Consider the following 5,279-nt stretch of genomic DNA (forward strand, 5'->3'; position numbering starts at 1 on the left):
GGTGTGGAATCAACTTCAGAATCAATTCCGTGACGAAGGTGTGGTGAAAAGAGTTACAGAAGATTCAGAGACAAATTGACTAGGGTTGGGTAATTTGTATGATTTCTTTGTAATCTTTTCGTTCTTCAGTAGTGGATTGATAGTGGCGGTTCGCCCGTGGTTTTTGATTACAATTGAAGGTTCTTCAATTGTGGTTTTTTCCACGTAAAAAATCGTTTGTGTTGATTTATTGTTTATTCTCAAAAACAAACAAACTAAAATCACTCTCGTAAGTGTTTGATGATTTTAGGTTGAGTGTTTTGAATTTATTGGGTTTTGGAATTAGTTAATCTTGATCTAATCACAAATCACGTAGGATTTTCAAGTCCAAATCTGTTTTGTTGTTTTAATTTCCTTCCCACAAAAAAATAAAATAATGATAATAATAAATAAAATCTCAGAATATAAAAATAACAAGTGTTCGGGAGGTACTTTTTAGACTTTTAATGAGTCTTCAAACTTGTTAAATTATTATTTATATATACAAATATATAAAGATAAATGTTAACAAGTGTTTCTCATACATTGTTTATTATTGGGATTAAAAAATAATAAAAAAGTTAAAAAGCATTTCAAAAAGTTAAGAAGTGTTATAAAACTCATGAAATAAAAAGCATATTGAGTTCTACACTTATTTTGTCTATTTCTTATGTCCCTTAAACACTGGTTATTAGCAAGACCCTACTAAATAAGTTAGAAGGGCAAATAATAATTCTTTCTGGGTAATATGTGAGAGAGATTGAAGTGGGGTGTCTTGGCTGAAGTTGGGATACAATAATAGGTGCGAATTTTCAATGTTCATGGGGTCAGATTAGATGAAGAGAGATGGTGACTCTCTGCTTAAAAACAATCAGGCTGACATGTTCTATGACCCCATATACGTTTCTTCTTCGGATGGCTTCTTCATCCAGCTCACTTAAGTGTGACCTTGTTGTGAGAGAGAGGGACACCTTTCCAAACCGACACAAGTTTTGTATTGAGAGAGAGAGGGACACCTTTCCAAACCGACACAAGTTTTGGGTTCTTCTATAATACACATTGTAACAAATCAAATAAATAAAAATAAATTACGTACCGTATTTATTTTATCGAATCAAATTAAATATTTAAAAGATCAAGTCGAGTGTGTGACACTCTGTCCTTAAGACAGATTCACCCCGTTACGGTGCTTACGGATAAATGACATCTATCTCCCAGGATACAATGACCTTCACAAATTGTAGTAGCACTTCAAACAATTTGTACGGTGAACAAAACCTGCGTTCTACACTCTCTTAATTTTTTTTCCCCTAAAAGTAATATGAAGAATAATGCAAAGAGAGAGCAAAACTGAGAAGAAAACAGATTTTTTTATGGATGGTTTTTTATGCCAAAACACTGCTGGAAATACTGGTATTTATAGGCAATTTTGACAAACCCGAACATGTCTCATTTTGAATGAACAGGTATGTAACTGTTTTGAACAGATACAGTTCAAAATTCAAACAGATCTGCTGGAAACTGCTACAGTTATAAAATTGTTCAGATTTTGAATATGTCTGGGCAGTTATGAATCTGTCCGAAATTCAACAGTTTGAAAAATTGTTCAGATTGACTAATCAGTTGTGGAATTCCAATTTGAAAAAAGGTACAAAATTTTTGGACAAAAAATTGAATTCAATTACATTTTGAAATTTAAATAATTTCCTGCAAGAAAAAATTCAAATAAATTGTGTCCAAAAATTAAAGTTAGAACTGACCCGACCCACAACCACGCCCAGTACGGCCAGACAGACGGCAGCGCGCATGTGTGGTGGTTTGGGCTAAGGTTCACTTTATCCATAACTCCTCCATTCTACAAAGTTGGGTGCCCTTTGGGGCCTAACCCAAGTTAGTACACCAAGAGCTTATATACTCACAAAAGCTCTCTTAAAGTTTCAATGTGGGACAACCCATTTCAAGAAAACACACATTTACTTCTTTAATTGTCCACTCCATGAACCCGAAAACGACGTCAATTTTCCATTCACTCATAAATGGTCTTGACGAACCGCCTTCACCGTGTGACTTGCCATACGGCAAGAAACATGTCACCTCTTCGGACCCACCCCAAAGACATTTGTAACCCACTCAATTTTGGGCTCAAAGTTGGCCCAATATAAGCCTTATAAAACCAAATTTTCCAACAATCCCCCACATGAATAGAATTTGGCAGAAATTGAAAATATTCTGCAAATGATAGGTAGCTTTTGGCTTTGAACCTTCCCTTGGGGGACACTATCTGATTTACTAGCTAACCAGTGAACATGATGTCTTGAACTGTTCAGCAATTTGTATAAACCAAGACAATAGAACTCACACAGCATATCCCTAGACACAATTTAGTTCTTACTATTGTGTTCATTTTGGCCCTGAACAACCTGGTATTTCATGAGTGCTCTAGAGAATTGTAGCCCTTCACAAATCTCATAGAACCAGCTCAGTTCACACTCACGTAGGTGATTCTTATGAAGAGTATCCTGCCATACTCCACTAGGTTTACCTAGATATAAGAATCATTAAAAGTATTACCTAACTTAAAACGCTGCAGACATCACTATTTCATCATAGAAATAGGTAGGAGTTTGACTTCCCAGTGATCCTTCTGAGTCATACACAACTCAGTTATCCCTTTGAACCTAGATCTTGGGATCTCCAGTCAACTAAATTAGGTTGCCGTTGTGGTAACTCTTATTTAATAGGCTTAAGTCCCATTCCCCTCGATGAATTCTCAATTAGCTCTCTTGCTAACCTTTTGGTTAGTGGATCCACTACAACAAAAGTAACTTATGGTGACGAAAAGTAGTGAAGAAAATAAATTTTGTCACTAAATAAGAATAATTCGTGACGAATTACAAAATTTTGTCACATATAATAGAAAAATAAAAATAATAGGTGACGAAATTTATTTTCGTCAACAAATACTTATTTTTAGGTGAGGAAAAAATAAGTTTCGTCATCGAAAGTTTTCCACTAATATTTTTTTGATGGCGCCAAAATTTTGAGACTTTTGGTGAGAAAAAAATTTGTCACCAATTATAAAATTATTAGTAAGGAATATATTTTCGTCACCAATAATTTTATATATATATATATATATATATATTTTGAAAAACTTGATTTTAAATATTTTAAGACCATTTGATGAGAAATATATTTTTATCACTGATAATTTTTAATATTTTGAGGCTTTTTAGTGAGGAAATTATTTTGTCACTAATTTTAGAAGGAAAATTTTGACATATTAGGCGGTAATGAAAAAAATAGACTACTAACTCCCCCTTCCCCTTTTTATTGTTTATCAATTTTCCTTTCCCCTTTTTTCTCTCTCTCTCACTCTCAAAACAAAACACAAGTTAATTAGTTCTTTAAGTAACCTATGGTAATGAAAATAGTGAAGAAAGTAAATTTCGTCACTAAATAAGAATAATCCGTGACGAATTATAAAATTTTGTCATATATAATAAAAAAGTAAAAATAATAGGTGACGAAATTTATTTTCGTCAATAAATACTTCTTTTTAGGTGAGGAAAAATTAAATTTCGTCACCAAAGGTTTTTCCTCTAATCTTTTTAGTGAGAAATATATTTTTGTCACCAATAATTTTAAATATTTTTTTTTTGAAAAAATTGATTTTAAATATTTTGAAACTATTTGATGAAGAATATACTTTTGTCGTCAATTATTTTAACATTTTAAAATTTTTGGGGAGAACATGATTTTATCACCAATTTTGGAGGGAGAACTTTGTGATATTGGCGGTGATTGAAAAAAAAAAAAAAATCCTACTAGTTCCCTCTCTTTTTTTTTTTTTTTTGGTGCTTCAGTTTTCCTCTCATCCCTCTCTTGCAAAACATACGTTCTCTGTCTTCAGCCCGCCTTCTTCTCCTTCAGCGCTGCCACCAACGTCACCCGTTCTCCTCCTTCAGTGCCGCCACTGATGTCACCCGCGTTCTCTTCCGAGCAATCATCAGTGCCGTCGGCGTTGCTTATTCGATTATTTCTCTATTTTTCTCTTTTCAAGTATAGATCCTCTCTCTCTCCCTCACTCAATTTCTCTATTTTTCAATCTTTATTTTCCCTAATTTTCAAAACTAATTTCATTGTTTTCCCTAATTTTGAAAACTACTCAGACACATAGTGTCCCATATATTATTTTTTCAGACTAGCTATGAAAAAATGAGTACTTGAATATAGACTTGTTAAGTTAATAACTCGTTCATGTTATTTGCTTTATATGCAATTAACAGAAAATATTAAATGTAATAGATTTACTAAAAAAATAAAGATTAAGGGCACATATAAATTCTAGATAAATGTATTTTACGTACCTCGATTAGGGATTGCCAATATATTAAAAGGCATTTTATGTACCTCCATTAGGGATTGTCAATAATTATTGAAGCCATGAATATGGATTTTTTGCTCTTTTCAGTGCTTATTTGAATTCTTATCTAATTTCTTCCACTCCTTTATTATTGTTTAATTAAAAAGATACACTGACTCTTACCTCTCTGGTTCTAGTGGGTTATAATGATAAAGTAACATAGAGGAAAGAGAGGGACAAGAAATAGGGTTCCAAAATTCGTTGGAAGGGGAAAGGGGTTCTTCAAGCCGTTCTGATTGACTGCTAATTAATCGAATAGCTGTGGTGATCGAAGGCGAACACGGCGGTCCTGATACCCTTTCGAGGTTCTTCAAAGCTTTACTGCAGTGTCCCAAAACAGAGAGAGGATCGCAGTCGAACGATGCACTCAAAATAGAGGGAGGATCAAAATCAATTGCTGTGAGAGGCGGATGGTGCACTCATATCTTCGGCGGCGAGACTAGTTCGACGGTAAGGCACTCATCTCATCTCTCTTCTCTTCCTTTCGCTGTGAGAGGTTGCTGTTGCTGTTGTTATATATATATACTTGAACACTTGACAACAGGCATGAACTCGTACTTAGCGATGCTCGTATCTGGGGCTGCTTCAAAGCTAGTAGAACCCCCATTTTTTTTCCTGTTCTGATTGAATTCTAAAAAAGTTGGAAACTTGAATTTGAAAGAGAACTCGGGTGTCTGTTTTTGGTCAAACCCATCTGAAAATTCATTTGTCTTCTTGTTTGGATTCGACCCCTGTATATCCACGGTTGTAACTCTGTTTTTGGCTCAATAGGAATCGAATCTTTAAGACTGTTTTCTGCAGAAGAAACCTCCGATTGGTTTGAGTTGTCCTCTGA

The sequence above is a fragment of the Camellia sinensis genome, chromosome 1 (genome assembly GCF_055761805.1).
Source record: "Camellia sinensis isolate YWXY chromosome 1, ASM5576180v1, whole genome shotgun sequence".
NCBI lineage: Eukaryota > Viridiplantae > Streptophyta > Magnoliopsida > Ericales > Theaceae > Camellia > Camellia sinensis.